The following is a 21,122-nucleotide window of genomic DNA, read 5'->3' as shown; positions in this document are numbered from 1 at the left end:
AGCCTTTAGGCACGCTGATTAAGTAACTTGTTCAAGGTTACAAATCATGTGCGCACAGACTGATGGGCATATTGACTGAATTTAAGAGCATGCCATGGTACAGCTCTTTAAAGGTAAATTAATTTTACAATCAAAAGAATATTTATAACTCTCTTTTCTGTTCTGTTCTTTTTGAAACTGACTTTTGAAAAATAGAAAAACATCAATAAAGATACTACAGAAAACTAACCAACTTTCTAAGGCAGTGGTTCTCAACCTTTCTAATGTCTCAACCCTTTAATACAGTTCCTCATGTTGTGGTAATCCCCGACCATAAAATTATTTTCATTGCTACTTCACACCTATAATTTTGCTACTGTTAATGAACTGTAATATAAATATCTGTGTTTTCTTTTTTAAAAAAATATATTTTATTGATTTTTCTTTTACAGAGAGGAAGGGAGAGGGATAGAGAGCCAGAAACGTTGATGAAAGAGAAACAACGACCAGCTGCCTCTTGCACACCTCCTACTGGGGATGTGCCCACAACCAAAGTACATGCCCCTGACCGGAATCGAACCTGGGACCTTCAGTCTGCAGACCGACGCTCTACCACTGAGCCAAACTGGCTTCGGTTAAATATCTGTGTTTTCTGATGGTCTTAGGCTCTATAGCAGCGGTTCTCAACCTGTGTCGTGACCCACAGGTTGAGAACTGCTAGCAGGGTCGCCTAAGACTATTGGAAACACAGATATTTATATTATGATTCATAACAATAGCAAAATTACAGTTATGAAGTAGCAACAAAAATAATTTTATGGTTGGGGGTCACCACAACATGAGGAACTGTATGAAAGGGTCGCAACATTAGAAAAGTTGAGAACCACTGTTCTAAGGTATAATAGACAAGTCCAACTTAACACTTGCCTTTGAAGATTAAGATAATACATTATTGATTGAGTCACTGACATCTATTTCCTCATCTTTAAAATGTGGGACTAATAGTAATACATACTGCTTCATAGGGCTGTTGAGAAGATTAAATAAATTCATACATGTAAACATGCAAGCCTGGAACATGGGAGGGGCTTAGTGATGTCAGCAACAGTAATAGCGCTAACTGTCAACTCTGTTACCCGTGTTTCCCCGAAAATAAGACATCCTCCGAAAATAAGACCTAGCGCATGGAAAGATAAGACAGCCCCAGAAAATAAGACCTAGTGCAACTTTGGGAGAAAAAATTAATATAAGACTGTCTTATTTTCAGAGAAACAGGGTATTGTGTTATCATCCCATTTTGCTTCATTAGCCATTTAATGCCGAAGTGCTCTCGGTCAGACAGGTCCCAGCTCAGGGGCAAGCCCCCTCTTGTGTTATCACTGACATGAAATATGCTTGGAAGCTGAATCCAGTCACTTATTTTTTTAAAGCTGTCAGAACTGGATCCAGAGGTGAGAGGATTCTTGATATTCTGGTAAAGAGCCTGGTGATACACAACTGGGCACATATAATATTTGAGTCTCGGTAATCTTTTAGAGATATTCCAATAATATATCTTTAGCTGTTGTTTGAGAAATGCCCATTATCTTCCTCCACCCCCTTTATTTTTTTGGCTGAAAACAACAGGAATGTATTATCTCCATTCTGGAGGCCAGAAAAGTCCAAGACAAGGTGTAGGCAGGGTTCGTTCCATGTTTTAAAATTAAATCTATTGGAGGGATGTTGGTTACTAAAATTATATAGGTTTCAGGCATACAATTCTATAATACATCATCTGTATATTATATCATGTGTTCACCGCCACAACTCCTTCCATCACCATTTATCCCCCTTTAAGCTCTCCCTTTTCTCCCCAGCCCCCTTCCCCTCTTGTAATCAACATACTATTGTTGTCTGTGTCTATGAGTCTTCTTTTTCTTTGCTTACTCCCTTCACCTTTTTTACACAATCCCCAACCACCCTCCCCCCTGACAACTGTCAGTCTGTTCTCTGAACCTATGAGTCTGTCTCTACTTTGCTTGTTAGTTTCTTTTGTTCATTAGTTTTCAGATGTAAGTGAAATCATGTGGTACTTGTCTTTCTCCGACTGGCTTATTTCACTTAGCTTAATACTTTCTAGATATATCCATACTGTTGCAAAAGATAAGATTTCCTTCTTTTTTACAGCTGAGCAGCATTCTTTTGTGTAAACGTACCACAGCTTTTTTAATCCATTCACCTACTGATGGCATTTGGGGTGCTTCCAAATCTTGGCTATTGTAAATAATGCTGCGATGAACATATGGGTGCATATATTCTTACATATTCGCCAATACATCTGATAAGGGCTTGATATCCAAAATTTATAGGGAACTTATAAAACTCAACACCAAAAAGACAAGCAATCCATTTAGGAAATGGGTCAAGGACCTGAACAGACACTTCTCCAATGAGGACACTCAAATGGCAAATAGACATATGAAAAGATGCTCAACATCACTAATCATCAGAGAGATGCAAGTTAAAACCACAATGAGCTATTCTATCATCAATAAATCAACAAACAAGTTTTGGGGAGGATGTGGAGAAAAGGGAACTCTGGTGTACTGCTGGTGGGAATGCAGACTGGTACAGCCACTGTGGAAAGCAGTTATAAAATCACCTTAAAAAATAAAAAATGGAACTGCCTTATGACTCAGCAATTCCACTTCTGGGAATATACCCAAAAGAAACTCATTTTTAATGTATAATATTAACGCGAATTTTCAAGTTGTAGACTGGAACTAATAGCCCTTTATCAGATATAATGACCTTTTATCTCACTATACTACCTTTTCATACTGGTTTGCACAACTCCACCATCTCCCTGAACCCAATCATTAATATAGTTAAAACAGCCTCCTTCCCAATGCCTGAGACTCCCAACATGCAGGCTAATGCTGAGCCGCTGTTGCTTGGCCAACGCCTATGCCAGAGGCTCAGATCTAACCCTGACTTTGCCATTGACTTTGTACCACCTTGAACAAGATATTTAATGACTCTGGGTTCCTACAACCCAGTCTTAAAAATCAAGTCACAGTGTATGTTGAAAGCACTAACTTCTTTGTGCTTCAAGGAAAATAGTAAGGCATCTCTTATAGGCATTTATTTTATTTAGCCAGTGGTAAGAATTCATTTTAGTGAGACAAAGACAAATACCATATGATTTCACTTAAGTGTGGAATCTAAAACAAAATAAACAAGCAAACAACACAGAAAGAGACTCATAGATACAGAGAACAAACTGATGGTTGCCACGAGGGAGTGAGATTGGGGGTTTGTGTGAAGAAGTTGAAGGGATCAAGAAGTATAAATTGGTAGTTATACAATCATGGGGATGTAAAGTACAGCATAGTCATTAATATTGTAACAACTATGTATGGTGTCAGGTGGGTACTAGATTTATAAGGAGGATCATTTTGTAAATTATATAAATGTCTAATCACTTTGCTATATAACTGAAACTAATATAAAATAATATTGAAGGCCAACTGCAATTTAAAATTCTTTTTCAAAGAATTCTTTTTAACTTAACAAACAGGCTATATAAGATTGACTCACTGAATATTTGGGGGAAATAATGTGTATTTTTGTGGAACTTCTGAACTACAGATAATCCACGTCAAACTGAAGAGCAAGAAAGAAATCTGAAGGCCTAGAATATAGGTCACAATGTTCTACCGTAACAGACACTAGTCAACCTGTATTTGTCTATGCCAGTACAAACTGCCAAGCTTTAGAAAAGATAGATTTGTGAACCTCACACCAGACCTATTAAATTGAGTCTGAGGACTAGCTTCTGAAAAATCACTTCTTTACCCCAAATTTGTTCATATGTTAGATAGTAAAAATGGAAAATTAGCCATCGTAATCTATATTATAAAGATAATATGAAAATTAAGCCAGGACTCCGTAATAGATCAGGACCAGATAGGAGGGGGTTGCATACACAGGTGAGGCCCGGAACGGAGACAGAGACAGAGGCAGGGGGCCTTCCCGAGCTGGCACGGTGGCTCAGGTGGTCCCAGGCGAATACAGACAGGAGGGCCGGGGGACAGGTGCCAGTCCAGCCTCCCACAGCACCAATCCAGCCTCCCACAGCACTGATCTAGCCTGACTCCTGTGATGGCCGGTGCTGTGTGAATCAGGCTCGGGTCCCAGCCCCCCATGGTGTGCCTCCTCGAGTGCCTCTAGTCCTATATAATAAAAGCCCAGCAACCAAAATGGTGGAACTATCAGAATGACCATGGCCCCTCACCCTGGCCGGCCGCTCCCAGCAAGCAATTAGGGACGATTAGGGAGGCAGGCAGAGTGGTGAGGGCCAACCAGGCAGGCAGAGGTGGTTAGGTGCTAGCAGGCAGGCAGAGTGGTTAGAAGCAATCACGCAGGCAGAGGCAGTTAGGGGCTATCAGGCAGGCAGAGTGGTTAGGGGCAATCAGGCAGGCAGGCGAGTGGTTAGGTGTGATAAGTCAGGCAGGCAAGCAGTTAGGGGCCAGTGGTCCTGGAATGGGAGAGGGATGTCTGACAGCTGATTTAGGCCCGATCTGCAGGGATACCTGCAGTATCAAGCCTAAACTGGCAGTCGGGCATCCCCCAAGGGATCCCAGATTTTGAGAGGGTGCAGGCTGGGCTGAGGGATGCCCCCGCCATGCACACATTTTGTGCACCGGGCCTCTAGTAAGTAGTAATAGTCCAAGTCTGTCGAGTTTCTGATGAGAGACAAGCTATGACCAATGCCCACTAAACATGCACTGTGACAGGGCTGGACCGGTTATCCCTGTTGCTTCTATAACAGTCACAAAATGGGAGAGGAGCTGATGCCCACACCATCCTATAAGATCAATGTGAAAGCAAACCTTCAGACGCCAATCCTCTTTAAATTTTAACACAAATGTTGTAATTTTAGAGAGTTTGGGGCCATGGTCCAAACTTTGATAGTATTTTAAATGAAATCTGAATAATATATCATTTCTTGCAAACATTCTAAGGCCAGAAAGATAGTAGAAAAAAGCAAGATGAAAACGAATTATGAGATACTAGAGGCCCAATGCATGAAATTTATCCAAGGGTAGGCCCTCGCAGCCCTGGCTACCTCGGCCCTTGCAGCCTTGGGTCATTGGTTGGTCATTCAGCCGTTTTGCCATTTGGTCAATTTGCATATTATGCTTTTATTATTATAGATGTCTCTGTTAACTCACTAATCCAGTCTCTCTTCCACTCAACAACCTTCAATAAGCACCTTCCATTACTGGTGCTTAATCAGAGACTGTGGAGAGCGACTACATTGTCACATGCAAGTCCCAGCTTGGAGGGCAGAGCCCTCCCAGCACAATTATAGCCAATAGCTATAGTTGTAAGCTTGAACCTATGGTCCGAACACGGGTCCCCATGTGCCTGAATGATGTGGGCTTGATAGAGTCCAGGTGCATGTAATTGAGTAAGATTGAGACCCATGAGAATGTCTAAACATCTTAACCTTGCCCTTACTTTACCTCGTGGAATCTGGCTATAAAATAAAGACACGGCTTGTAGTCCATGGCGCTGTCACTAGCTCTCCATCAGGGAGGACAGTGTCCCACCCAGACCCAGCTTTCTTCTCTTGTCTGTCTTTTCTCAATCCTTCACAACCCCTCTCAGGATCACCGAACCTGGCTGAGCTGGCACACAAGGCGCCCAATGTGGGGCTCAGTATGCCATGGCCGAGCCGGCTCAGCACCAGAGTCCATAAAGACAAGTAAAGCGTGCCTGTCCCAGAAGGCACATGAACATAAATGAGCAGCCACAGCACTGTGGTCAGGGCTTCTGAGACACCCGGAACTCTGTTTGGAAGACTTAGGGACAGCCACTCAAGAGAGGCATATCTGCGATAAGACAGGCACATCTGTGATAAGATAGGAGGAGGAGCTGAATAGCAGATAAAGCTAATATGGGACAGGAGAGGACTCTGCAGGCAGATTGGCCACCATCTATAATAAGGTACAATAGAATGGAGGAAGAATATGGAACATACTCTATACAAAACGACAGAAGTTCTGGAAAGCTGGGAGAGGGGCCAAGTGAAGAACATGGCAAGACATGAGGTGAAGGGTCAGGCAGGATCCACATCACAAGAGGCCTTATGAATCACACCAAGGAGGTCTGACCATGTGTCACCATGTAGGCTTTTGGTTTTGTTGGGATATTAGTTTGTGGATTTTCTTTTATTCTGGGGGCAATCACAACAGCTAAAATATAGAAATCCGTATTTTTATACAGAAGTATGTTTAACCACTACCAGATTTTAAAGAAAAAAACCTGGAGATCAGCTTTTAATTGGAAGAATGAATCCTATGTTATACTTTCCTCCAGTTCCTTAGAAACAAAGTCTCAGACATGGACACACTTCAACTTGGTCACCAAGGGAAAACACAACACACAATGAGTGTAAAACGCATTTTTACTTTTGGGTGAAAACACACTAGAAAACAACTATCAGGAGCTATTAAGTTTTTCAGTCCAACAGAACACTAATACAATAATCTGCTCAGAACACTAAGCTATGTCTGGAACGTGGTAAAACCCTGTGAGGTGGCAAGTCATAAAATGACAACTTAGGTTACAAAGCCAAGGAAAGTTCTTTTTTAAATGTATTTATTGATTTTTGGAGAGAGCAGGGACAAGGATAGAAACATAAAAACATTCATGAGAGAGAAACATCATCTACCGGCTGCCTCCTGCACACCCCCCACTGGGCATCGAGCCTGCAACCTGGGCATTGAGCCCGCAACCTGGGCATGTGCCCTGAATCAAACTGGTGACCTCTTGGTTCATTGGTTGAAGCTCAACCACTGAGCCAAACTGGCCAGGCAGCCAAGGAAAGCTCTTAGAGAAACATTTTGGCCCAGGAGAAAGAGAGACCTAAATTTTCACTCCATTCAACCATTAACTCACTCTATGACTTTGGACAAAGTCTGTTGTCAAAGTTTCAGTTTTCCCAACTGTACAAAGCAGGCACTAAACAACTTATGACTCACTCTGTCCATGAAATAACAATAAACCAGGAGAAACACAATTGTAATCTAAGTGGCTTGAGATCACCATTTTTATATGCTGGTGGCCAGGAATTCAGAAAGGATGGCTTGTCCCTGTGCCAGCATGTCTGGGGCCTTGTCTGGGAATGCTGGAAGGCTGGGGGTGACTGGACAGCTGAATGCATAATCCTCAATCTTAGGACTATGAGAGTCGCTGCCTCTACAAAACTCTTTCGGTAACTTAAGCAACATATCATAAGACTGAAGCTGTACAACTAAAATAGGGGTGTCGAACTCAATCAGAGAAGGGGCCAAAATCTAAAATCCAGCCTAAATCGCGGGCCGAATGGTTTACTGAACAGTCATAAACTGACAATGTCATAAACTGACAGCGGAGTGCAGTGATGACAGCGCGGTGCGGGCCACATTGCAAGGCCTGGCGGGCTGGATTTGGCCCGCGGGCCTTGTGTTTGACACATGTGAACTAAAACATAAAACCAATTCCATAGGATATCAAAACAATGTGGTATCAAACCCACATGATCCATTAGACATGCAGTTTTCAGATGGCAGTTTATATGTGGATTTTTTTTAAAATTATAACATGAGGCACTATTTAACTTATTTAGGTAGTAACTCCCTAAATATTTTTCTCAAGTAAGTCACGGCCACCAAACTATTTGACAATGTTCCCATCAAGGGGAGGTCTCTGTCCCCTCCCCTTGAATCTGAGTGGGCTTGTGACGGCTTTGCCTAGCAGAGGACAGCAAAGAGATCCAGCTTCCCCTTTGCTTGCTGGCACATTTTCTCTGGGATCTCAGAATGCCATGTAAGAAGTTCAATTGCTCCGAGCTTGCCATGAAGAAGAAACACTCCAGGGACAGCCCACGCACAGGCACTCCTGTTGGCAGTCCTGATCCTAGTGTCACCACATCCCAGCTGCCAGGTCTGTGAGTAAGTGAGCTTTCAGACGATTCTAGACCCCAGCTGTCCAGTCACACCCAGCCTTCCAATACTCCCAGACGAGGCCCCAGGCGTGCAGGAACAGGGACAAGCCATCCCCACTGGGTTCTTTCTGAATTCCTGGCCTTCATCATATACAAATGGTGATCTCAAGCCACCAAATTCTGGGATAATTTGTAATGCAGCAATAATATTGGGACACGAATAACTGATGATGACATGTATGCCGCTCAGTAAGAGTATATACAAACACTCAGTATCAGTTCCTGTGCTTGTGGCGTTATTGGCATCCTCTTACGACACACTCACTAGAACATAAGGCCACCCCACCTCTGCACGGAGCTGGTCTAAGAGAATTCCCCCAATAGGACTATAATTTTCCTCATTAAAAAGTTCTGGTCCTACTAAACTCATGGGCAAATGGGCAGCTAAGACCCCTAAATCCCACACAATGAGCATGGCTGCAATAAATTTAGCCTAGAAGACTTTTCAAGTGGATTATATCAAACTTTTATTTGGGCCATAAAATCACATAGCAAAGACCCCTTGCCCAAATACCCACAGGTAGCTACTTTAATTAGTCTCTTAATGAACTCTCTAAAATAAAAATGTACTAGTCTCTTAATGAACTCTCTAAAATAAAAATGTACCCTGGTTATGTAAATAGTTAACTTGGAAGACAAAAACTCTAGCATATCAATAATTACCTTAAGCCTAAGTGGTCTAAATACACAATTTAAAAGGAAGACGTTGGCAGAATACATTAAAAACACACACATACAACACAACTATAGGCTATTCGCACACACACACACACACACACACACACACACACACAAAACAAACTCACTTCAAATTCATTGAGTGACATAGTTATGTTGAAAGAAAAAGGATAGAGAAAGATATACCATGCAAACATTAGTAAAAAAGAAAAAATGGCTATGTAAGATAAAATATATTTTAGAACAAAGAAAATGACTAGAGATAAAGAGGCACATTCTAAAATGATAAAAGAATGGATCCCCCAGGAAGATATAATGATCCTAAACTGTTATGCACAGAACAGCAGAGCTTCAAAGTACACAGAACAAAAACTGATAAAGCTGAAAAGAGAAACAGACAATTCCACAGTCATAGTTGGGGACTTCAATCCCCTTGTCAGCAGCTGATAGAGCTACTAGACGTGAAATCATGAAGGACAGATAAAATGTGAACAACACCATCAACAAACAAGATCGAATCAAAATATATAGAATATTCTACCCGCCAGTAGCATATGACAAATATTTTTCGACCATCTATGGAACATTCTCCAAGGTAAGACTATTTGGGGGCCATAAAGCAAATGAAAAGTTTTAAAAGAACTGAAACTAGATTGAGTGTACTCTCTCATCATCATGATTCAAAGTAGAAATCAATAATATTAAGAAAGTCTCTAAACACATGGACATTAAACACACTTCTAAATAACCCATGGGTCAAAGAGGGATTCTCAAAAAAAAAATTTTTTTTAAATACATTCAATTAAATAGTTAACATGTTGTATACAGTTGTTAGATGCAGAAGAATTGATATTATGGGACATCGAACCAGGAATAATTCTATTGAAACCCCTGATGTTAAGTCATTTCTCTGACAGTGTAACATAGGTCTGTTATCTTTTAAGCTATTCATAACAATAAAGGTATAAATAAGTGTACCCAAACATTCTAGAGCAGTGCCTGGCACATTATAGATGCTCAAATACATATTTGTTGAAAGATTCAATGTTTAGCTTTCTCGCTGTGTGGCCTTCAAGGCAGTAGATAGGAGCACAGAAGCTAGAGCCAGGGTGCACAGGTTCAAGTTCCAGCTGTGTACTAGCAATCCTGGGCAAGCGACTGAATCTTTGCCTCTGCAGCCACAGTCATAAAATAAGATGGATCATAATAAAAGACCTATGTCATAAGATCATTGTGAGGACTGAAGTGCATATATAGCACTCCATACACAAGGTATTTTAAGCACTCAATAAGTGTTAGCTAGCATAGTAGTATTATTTGGGGGTCTGGGAAGAAATTTTTCAGTCCTGCCACCAAAGAAGATTATGTACTCGTTAAAGAGAGAAGGGCAACATATTTCAAGGGTTTTTACAAAGAGTATCACAATTTCCAGGGACCAGCCTCCTGGACAGGCACAGGCTTGAGAACCACCACCTTCAAAGCTATTCTAGCTCTATATCTTGTGATTCCTGTAAAGCAATGCTCACGATCGTGGCTGCACACTGGACTATATCCCCAAGAGACTGCATTGTGTGCCCAAGGTTGGAAAGCACTGCCTTAGGGAATGCAATTTCAATGCCTCCACAATGTACTGATTCCCAAATGGAGGCACAGCCACTCACAGGCAGCCAAGGAGCACACTGGGACTCTTCGGTGTGATTCTGGGAAGTAATGGCCAAAGTAATGCCTTCCCTTTCTCCACCACTGAACTGCTCCCCGACTGAATTATATTGGTATAACGGAGCGTTAATGTTGCAGGGGCCTAATGCAATGGGAGTTTTTATCCCTGGAAGGCTTAATCATCAAATACAACTAGAGTGAACAACACTGAAATCAATAGAGCTGCCAGCCCTGTTACTCTCTTTAAAAGGACCTTTAAGAACATTGTGCATCTTTGCCATGCATGTAACGGTAATGACCCTGGTAAGCGCCGGTTCTGCCCGTTATATAAAACACACTGGGAGTTAGTGTCTGGATGGTGGACATTTCTATAAGAGCACGGAGAGAAAATATTGGGAACACAAGGAGAGCGTGAGTGCCCGGAGGCTGGCTTAGTGGGTGGTGTTTTGGACGGGGAATACAGATAGGAAAGCCCCAATGGTAAATGGCCTTGTGGATGACTGTGGTTATGAGATGTGGGTTGTTATGATGTGAAGAGATGGAAGGGGGAAGAGATATGAGAAAATATTATACTTTGAGACAGGGACCCATCTGTAAAACGTTTGTAAAGGTTGTCTTCCGGGTTCAGAGCCCATTTATCCCAGTGAAGACGGCAGTCATCAGCTGTCACTGACACAGAATAAGACAACTCAAAGGCCACAGCTATTAAAAAAAGACTCCAGACTCCGTCCTCCTTTGTATGACAGTCTATTCTCCAAGTACACCTGGGGGGAGGGTCTCAGAGGATTGGGAGGCCACGGTGAGAGCCAGGGTTCTCAGAGCATCATTTGTGGGCCAGTGGGCCACGTGCCCTGCAGACGGGCCTTTGGTTTCATCCATGTTAATAATCTGGTACATCCGTATTTCTTTTTCTCCCATTGTTATCACAGGTAAAATCTGGATACCCCCTCCCCACCCGCCCCCACCCCCACCCCCCACACACACATTTCTTTTTTCTCACTAGTTCTTCTTCATATGCTTCTGGCATCTTAAGTATAGTAGCTGGGGCTTATGAAAAAATCTGGTGCTACAGAAAAGCACAGTTCAAAGGTGTAAAAAGTGCTGTTATAACCAGGCACATACCCAGAATTAAGGGACATGCGTGCAACAGATACAGTCTGTTAGTATTCCCCATTAAGTGTCTTTAGAAGCTATGAGATTCCTGGAGGACCTGAGGGAGAGCCACATTTCCTGACCTAGGTAAAAAGGATTTCTACCTGTGAATCACACTAACACCTATCTTCAGGAAAGAACTTTTCCCTGCACACCTGGACTATTAAAGAACAGGTGTGGGATAAACAGTGGCATGACAGATGCCTCTCTACAGCAGAGGATATTTCTCAATGTGGTGGGGAGGCTTATTTTCAGCTTACATTATAGATACCTACAGCAATGGCCATTTCAGTTGCCTCCTTCTGAAATTCAAATGAGGACACAAGTAGTGTATTTTATGCAAATCTGGTGAAGCACACAGATGCTGAATCATCACCGGGAAGCTCTGACGATGAGTAATTTGGTCTTCAGGAGTGACTAGTGCTGAGGAGTAAGATGTGAGTTTGTAGAGGGACTGGTTTCTCTTGAGGAGGTCTCACCTCCCCAGCAAGCTGACCCAGCAGCGACTACCTGTGAGATCAGAAGCAACTCTGATAACACTGGGAGGAGCGAGGAGGAATCTTTGTTCCGCTTAAATAGTGACACTGGAGTTTCCACAGTGACAGGCCCAGGCAGAGCAATGCACTCTGTCCCTGCTCTCTGAGACTCCCGGCTGACATGCTAGTAGTGAAGGTCGCTGGGCCCATGCACTTAGCGAGTTCCCCTCACATCAGGCTAACTCACTGAACAAGCACCTGTGATGCTCTCTGCAGCTGGAAATAACTTTAAAATTCTTTCCCAAGTTTTAAAGGCTGTCCTTACTCTTAATCAGACACCAGCCTTTGATGTGGCAGATTCTTGTGTGTGGCTGGCAAAGTTACATCTCACTCCTAGGCAGCCTGTTTATGAGAAAATATTACACTTCACCTGTGCACCTACAATGCATATAATTTCTCAAAATTTCTCCACGCGCTGGCCCCCACGTGTCCTGGATGTCTGCCCTTCCCTCTGCCCCTCACTCCCTGTCCACACCTTCCTAATCTCCGTCCTGATTTATCTTCATGCGTTTACAATGTCTCTTATTCCCAACCAGAGTAGGGGTTTTATCTTATTTTAAAATCTTTGCTGCACTTTTAAGACCTAGCAGATGGGCAGGCATTTAGCAGAAGCTCAGTAAACACATGTAGACAGGTGTGATCTGAGGGGATGCAATGCAGTCGGGCAGCTAAGGCCCCAGGCCTCTAGCTAAATGGACTTTAGAACTGCCCTGGGGGAAGAGAGTGTGAAACTGTGGACACTAAACGCTCTTATAGTGAGAAGCCATTTCTACATCCTCAAAAGGCAGCACAGCAGTCGGAGCACAGAGAGTCGGAGTGATTACGCAAGTATTACATCACTAGCACATTCCTGCCCAAGAGCAATTCAGTTTGAATCAACAAATATGTATCAACTCCTTTTATGTGCAAAGTGAAGAACTGTGGAGAGACAGGGATAAACAATATTTTCTCTTCCTAACACAGACACATGCACGCACACCCCTGAAAACACACACACACAGAGCTCAGAATAGTTACCAGTATTTGTTTCCTCTCCCTCACTGCTCTGCCTCTAGACCAGGGGTCTTCAAACTACGGCCCGCGGGCCACATGTGGCCCGCAGAGGAGTCTGATCCGGCCCGCCAGGTTTTTTGGGCAGTGAGCGCAGCCGAGGTATTACAGTAGGAATTAGTAGTTCATATAGTCCGGCCCTCCAGCTCTCTGAGGGACCGTGATCTGGCCCCCACTTTAAAAAGTTTGAGGACCCCTGTGTCAAATACAGCCACCTGTCATAATGAAAATATTCTTAATCTGCATTTTTTCCAAATGGCTACTGGGCACTTGAAATGTGCTTAGTGGAAGTGAGGAACTAAGTTTTCATTTTATATAATTTTAATTAATTTTAATTTTAAACAGCCACACTGGACAGGAGTACTGGACCATGTCATCTATATCCAAGGATTCCACTTCCTCTCCTTCCTTTCCTCAGCCCACTGCAATCTTATTCCTGCCCTGTCACCACACTAACAATGTTCTCACCAACCCACCAACAATGATGACCACCATCAGTTATACAGGGGTCTACCTTCAAATCGTGTGTGTGTGTGTGTGTGTGTGAGAATCTATTATCAGATTTTGTTTCTAACAATTTGCTAAAAAAAAAACAACAAACAAACAAACAAAAAAACAAGCTTCATGTAGCTTAGACATCTGAAAGACACCCATGTTTTTACACACACACACACACACACACACACACACACACACTCCACCTAGAGTCTTCCCATCTCCTTTAAGAACAAAGGACCCTTTAGTTACTCAGGCTAAAATCCCCAGTCATCTCTGACTCCTCTCTTTCTATCATCAACCTATTAGCAAACCATGCAGGTTCTGTCCTCAAAATGTGCTCAGAATCCGACCACTCCTAACCACCTCCACTGTCGCCAATGCCTGGTTGCCACCTAACCATTGCCACTGCAATTACCACCATTGGCCTCCTCACTTCCACCCTGCCTCCCCACAATTTACTCTCAACACCCACCCCACCCCCAAATAATCCTTTGGAAGTATAAGCCACATCATGTTACCCTTTGCTTCAAACTAGCCAGGGTCTTCCCAGTCCACTGAAGGTAAAAGCTGAGTTCCCCACAATGATTCACCTGGGACTCCCTCTCCTCCTCTCCTCTCTCTTACCCACTCTGATCTGCATGCCAGGCCAGCTCCTGTCCAGAGCCAGGGCACCAGCTGTTCTCTCGGGCACCTTCTCCCTCCAGAGGCACGCATGACCTGCTCCCTCACCTCCTCAAGTTCCTCTTCAGATGTCACCTTCTCAACAAGGCCTAGTCTGCCCACCTTATGTAAGGCTGGAGTATTCACCCCAGCAGTTCCCCCTCCTTTATTTTTCCTCTATAAAGGGAATTACCTCTTATCTTACTATATAATATGTTTGCTTAGGTTTATTCTCTTCCACTATTAGAACTTAATTAAAGCTGGGCTTTTTTTGTCTAGGTTTCTCTTCTGGGTCCCCAACACCTATGACAGTGCCTGAGTGGGCGCTCGATAATGTTGCTGAATAACTGGGAACTGAAAACACTGCCTACTATTTAATGCCCGTGTCAGTACATGTCCTCCCAAGAAAACCAAGGCGAGGAGAAATCCTTTACCCATTATTTTTAGGGAAGAATGTTAACCTACATTCAGATGCCAACTCACACTTTTACGTGCTGCTTCTTTCCTGAAGAATTACCTTATTTTTTCTTAAGCTGACAACTCTAAAGAGCTTATATTTTATCCCTGAGAGCTGTGCTTTACCACTTACTCATGTTCTGACTCATAGACTCATCTATCATGTTAACATTTAAAAAGCACTATGAACTAGGACCTAAAACACAGTCTTGCTTTAAAAATAATTTCACGATAGACAACCAACGCCCAAAAGAGGTCACCTGTTCACCTCCTAGCAGTCACTGTGGTGTCTGGATGTGAAAGGAGAGTTTCTTTTACTGCTACTCTTGCTTAGCCAAACAGGTGCCAGATCCAAAGAGCACTGGATGCCCGTCTCCATGACAGGGAGGCCCCAGACACAGCCCGACCTGCAGGAAGGGGCCCCACATGTCAAGACTGCGGCAGAGTCTGCACTGGGCACAGAAAGCAAAACAAATGAGCCCCAGGCCAGAGAAACTAGAATCAAATAGCAATTAACACAACGAATGGAAAGCCGATAAGAATAATGGGTAAAATTCCAGACAAGAATAATGGTCAAGCTTTGAGAGACTCAGCTGTTCATAAACTCCAACAGGTGAGAAGTCACAGCCCTAATAAACCTGCCTGCAGCTTCAGCTAAGGGGCCTGGTGCGCATCTGCTCTTCACATTGCTTCTCAGCCCAGAGTGTCTCTACATGTGCCAACTGCGCTATCTTGCCTATGCCATCCACCTCCTATTAGGATTCTAACTAGGAAACATTGTGGGGAATCACAAAATCATAGGGCTCTCTAGCCAGAGAGCTTCAGAATGGAACACAGCCCAAAGATGGAAATGAAGAAGAAAGAAAACTCACCTTCCAACATATGCTGGAATAAATGTGAGTGAACAGTGATATTCATCCTAGATCCATAATTTCCCACACCATACAGTTCCCAAGAGATACCCTCCCACTTCAACAGTTACTGTATGTACAAAAACTGTGATTAATAGACTGCAGACATTTGACCACAGATCACCATATTACCTTTGGGTTAGATCACAATTTCAACTTTGTGATCTTCTCAAACCTTCTTCATTGAGAAACCTGTCATTTTGCTTATGTTAAATATTTTGGAGATGAGTCAAGAAAGGAAAATAAACCCACCACTATCTCAGAGTAGTGTCTGAGAGAAGTTCAACTATAATTCCGGAGGGTATGAGGAGCCAGGGAAGGAGTCTAAAGTTTCTGGGACTATAAAAAATGCTTTCCCCAGGCCTACCAACAAGTAGTAAAAATAATAGTAATAATTATTAACATTGTTATGCCAGGCACTGCTATCAAAGCATGCTGTGTAATAACCCTTATATTACTTGCAAAAGCCCATGAAGCTCTTATTTTACAAATAAAAAAATTGAGGAGTTGAGGGGTTAAGCACCATGCCCACATGACACAATTAGCTAAATGGCTCAATGAGATATAAATCCATGCAGCCCGACTCTAAAACCAAATTTATGAAAGAAGATAGTACAGGGATGGGAATGTCTAATAAATATTCCCCACTGAGATAATAGACAACAGAGCTCCTAAAACTCTTTCCTAAGTGAGAAGCACACTAAGGAACACCTTTTGTTCTATTGATAATATTTGGTCTTTGAACCCAGCTCTTCACAAAGGGTTCCTGAAACCCTTCTAATCTGCTTGTGTGGTAGGACTGCGTTTTGTTTGTTTGTTTGTTTCTTTCTTTCTTTTCTTTTCTTTTCTTTTCTTTTTTTTAATACATTTTATTGATTTTTAACAGAGAGGAAGGGAGAGAGATAGAGAGCTAGAAACGTTGATGAGAGAGAAACATCGGCCAGCTGCCTCTTGCACACCCCCTACCAGAGATGTGCCCACAACCAATGTACATGCCCTTGACTGGAATCGAACCTGGGACCTTTCAGTCCGCAGACCGATGCTCTACCACTGAGCCAAACTGGCTTTAGCGGACTGCATTTTGTTTCAATGTGGTGACTCTGAGTGGGCTCCTGGGTGACTCCTGGATGAGGGGTAGTCAACAGAAAGACCAAGTCATGATCAGAAGCTCAGAGTTTTCAGCCCCATCCCCAATTCTCTAGAGAAGGGAGAAGGATTGAAAATGGAGTTAATGATCATGTCTGCATGGTGAGACCTCCATAAAATCCCAAACATATGGGGTTCAGGGGGCTTCCAGGTTGATGGACAGATAGATGTGCAGGAAAGAGGTAGGCCTGGAGAGGGCACGGAAGCTCTGCACCCCATATCCCACATACCATGCCCTAGGCATCTCTTCCATCTGGATGTTCATCTGCATCCTTTATCACATTCTTTTATAATACACTAGTAATCTAGTAAGTAAAATGCTTTTCTGAGTTCTGGGAGCTGCTGTAGCAAATTAATCAAACCCAAGGAGTTGGGTTGTTGGTAGTAGATCGGTCAGAAGCACTGGTGATAAATGGCACCCTAAGTGGTTGTTAGGGACGTGGAGGATCTTGTGGGACTGAGCCCTTAACCTGTGGAGTCCCAGGTAGACAGTGTTGGAATTGAGTTGAATTGTATGACACCCAGCTGGTGTGAGAGAACTGCTTGCTGGCTGTGTGCGGAACCCCCCACTCCCCACAACACACACACACACACACACACACACACACACACACAGGAATTGAGCGTAGAATCCTTTTATCTGCCCATGAGTCACAGTAGAATTGAAGGGATTACATTTTACATAGAGCCAAGATTACTGAAAATTACTTATATGCAATTATAATTGTGTGTAAATATGGCCAAGAAGAAATAATAGCCCCCATGCGAAGGGTAGAAGACAGGTCCAGTATGAAGATGAGAGATGGGGTACCTAAGATGGCTTAATAGGAGAGAAAGTGGTGTGAATAACAGTGGGGAAGGGGTGTCCTTGGAAGAGAGGAAAGATGGGCCAAGTGAGAGAACCAGAATGATTCCTGGAACACCAAACGCACACATTAGCTTTCTACTTTAAAGACTCAAATAAAAATACATAGATATATGAAGGAGTAAAAGCGTCATATGAAATCATCACTGTTAAACATTTACTGAATAGTACAGTGGTTCTTTTTATGTGTTTAGTCCTTAAATTCTTAGTCTCTGTCTTAGAGGAAAAATCAAATAAGCAAACGCTTAATTCGTCACGTGGCAGAGACACCAAAGGAAGTGACCTTCTTTCTTTTGTTCAAGGCCAACCCCTCTACTGTGCTCTTGCTCCTACACCCTCTGTGAGTTCATTCATTCAGTCAACAAATATTTGTCAGTGTCTATGTGTTAGGGCTTCACATTAGGGATAACCAGTGGTATGAGGAATGTTTCCTTATCTCAGTCTAGTGAGGTGGGCACAGAAAACTTAATCACAGGACACAAATGCTATGAAAGTGAATGGGGTATGCACCAAGGGTCCCATCTTGTATTTTCACTGGCTCCCACATCTTTGACAATCACATCTTTCCTTTGTCTCACAGAACAGAGCTGAGTATGTATCTCCAATTTTAAATTAAAAAGAAACACCTCCCCTTAAATCCTTCCATCATTTTGCTAGGAAGCTTTTACTCAGGAAGCCAAGCTGAGCTGTTATCTATCAGCTGTGATGATTCATTTACACACATTCCTTACCATCCGGGTTCTAACCAAAGCCTCTGTCCACAACTTGAATGGCATAAACAGAAGCGGAATTCTGCTCCAAGCTCAGAAAATGACTGATTGCCTCTGTGGACTAATTACCACATGGACCAGCTGCCTTCACAGATTATCTGTTCTCGCAATATCCCCCAAATATCTCTAACTTCTGGGTTTCGAGCATAAGAGCCAACGCCATGCACAAGCCAATCCTGATCAATAGCCTTGTTCCTCCAGCCGACTTTCCAGCTCCTCTGGAAATAGCACATGAAGCACCACTCATTTAGGCATTCTAAATATATGGCCCGCAATACGACCAAGCTGCAGATGGCAGGCCACCTAGGAGAGGCTGTTGCAGCTCACACCAGTTCTCACAAATTGACTGGAAAACATATTTTTGGGAAAGGAGGGAAACGGAAGAGGCAGGTTGTAAAAGAAAAGGCACGGTTGACAGCAGGTTCTTTTTTTAAGAGAAGGAAGAAGAGGTGTTTTCTTCTTCCGTCTTGCCATTTCAAACTCCCATCCCTCTCTTAGGAGTACTGGGAGGCTCAAAAAAACAAGTTAAAAATAATGTAAGATGCCAGAAGGAAAGAGACTCCGGCAGAGAGCGCCAGAGCTGCTGGCAATGTCAAATGCAGGCTCTGCCAAATGGTGGTTTGGGGCCGTGAGAACCGAAGGCCATCGTCCCTCAGAGCTCATAGTTGAGGGTAACCCTGCATCCACGTGGAGCTTTATGTTGAGTTCTTCCCTCAGCTTGGATACCTGCAATCGATCATGATCAAGGCAGACATGGAACTTAGGGCCCACAAAAGCTATGTTCAAACTTCTCCCCAGGGGCTGATCATGTGAATCTTAAGGACTAAGAAGGACCTGGGACCAAATTATAAAAATTAAATTAAATTTAAAAAGCAGAACCTAGCAGTCATTGCTGCTCAGGGGTCTTTCATGCAGACTGAGCTTCACAGAGAAGCCCTGGTGCTAAACTGCCTGCCTCCCTGCTACTACAAGCCTGCACTGTGCTCCTGCCATCTGAGCCAACCCTTACAAAGCTGTTCCTGAAGTCCTATTGCAACCAACAAGACTGAGGCTTTCCCTGTCCAATTGGAGCTATGCAGATTTGGTCAACCAAAGCAGCCCTTTTCTGACCAATCAGGAACCAGGGGTGGGACTTCTGTCTATATAAGCCAGCTCCCCTCTGGCTTATTACTGTCAAACTGTTTGCACTAAATAAAGTTTCCTTCTTCACCACACCCCAAACTGAGGCTTCAGTTGACAATAATCACCTTCCTAAAAACAGCTTCCTCCAGTCTTGGTATTTAGGGTAAAGATTGGTCAAGACTAAGAAAGTGACCTATAATTATTATTTTTTTTTTCCTTCTTGATTCTCCAGATGGACCAGGAAGCAGGAAGGAAATGCACTAATACCACCTCCAGGAATTCTGTGTGTGTTTCAATCACCAGAATTTGTCACGAGGAGGAAGTCAAACATAGTTTCTTCTCCAATCATAGCAACACGATTCAAACATTGTTATATGTCTTTTTGCAAATTTTCAAAGTAGAATGTCTCAAAAAATAGCATAGCCTATAATTTTACCATGGAGGAATAAAACCATAAATGCTTTGGTAGTATTTTCATCCTACAGATCTTTTTCTTTACACAGATAGAAGTACATTTTACAATTATTTTTCACGATTAAAATTATAGTTATTTTCATGGCACAGGCTTTGCCCCATTTTACTTAATAGTTACTGAGTAGATGATTTTTAGTTGCTACACAGTATTCCACTATAGAGATGCCACATGATTTTACCAGTCTCCTACTGTCGAACATTCGGGTTGTTTCTACTTACTAGTATTCATTAGAGGCCCTCTCACAATCTGGGACCCCTCAGGGGATGTCGGACTCTTAGTTTCGACCGGATCCCTGCAGGCCAGGCCGAGGGACCCCACCAGTGCATGAATCCGTGCACCACACCTCTAGTATGCATATAAGATCTTTGGTTAATCTCTTCTCACCCTTCCTCCTTCCCTTTTCCCTATGAGATTCATCAATCTGTTCCATATTTCCATGCCTATGCATTGAGTGTCTGCCCCCTGGTGGTCAGTGCACATCATAGCTACTGGTCGAATGGTTGGACGGTCACTTAGGTTTATGTATATCTAGATTATAAATACTTCTATAATAAATGTTCTTGATATAAATATTAATATGCATTTCTGAGAATAAATTTTCAGAGATGAAAATACTGGGGAAAGGTATAAATGTTTTAAAGGCTCTTGATACAAATTACCTTACACAATAGTTGAACTAATTTGCATCTCTACTCAGTATACATGTTCATTTCACCTCACCCTCACCAATGCTATGTATTGTCATTTTTTAAATGGCAATTTACTTTTCTACTTTCATTTTAACTTTGATATATTTCTCACTTTTTCATATGTATATCAGATACTCACGTCTCTTCTTTTGTGATCTGTTCATATCTTTTGCCCATTTGTCTATCATGATGTGTGTCTGGATTTAAGTTAAAGCCAGAACTTGTATCATGCTCATGTGTATCTTTAACCAAATAAAGAGAGAACTTTTTAGATTTCACCCTTAGTTTTTCACGTGTGCCTCTCTGTTGAGAGTTGCAAAGGATATGACTGATTTTTTTTTTAATTTTTTATATATATTTTATTGATTTTTTACAGAGAGAAGAGAGAGGGACAGAGAGTTAGAAACATCGATGAGAGAGAATCATCAATCAGCTGCCTCC

At 42.6% G+C, this 21,122-nt stretch overlaps 1 protein-coding gene across 5 annotated transcripts in view; it reads right to left on the bottom strand.

Annotated features, from left to right (window-relative positions):
- Positions 1 to 21,122, bottom strand: part of CSGALNACT1 (chondroitin sulfate N-acetylgalactosaminyltransferase 1) — a 300,150-nt gene that overhangs the window by 43,004 nt on the left and 236,024 nt on the right. The window lies entirely within an intron of this gene.

Source organism: Pipistrellus hanaki, assembly GCF_964339955.1.
Source record: "Pipistrellus hanaki genome assembly, chromosome: 3".
Taxonomy (NCBI): Eukaryota; Metazoa; Chordata; class Mammalia; order Chiroptera; family Vespertilionidae; genus Pipistrellus; species Pipistrellus hanaki.
This window is presented reverse-complemented; position numbering and strand designations above follow the sequence as displayed.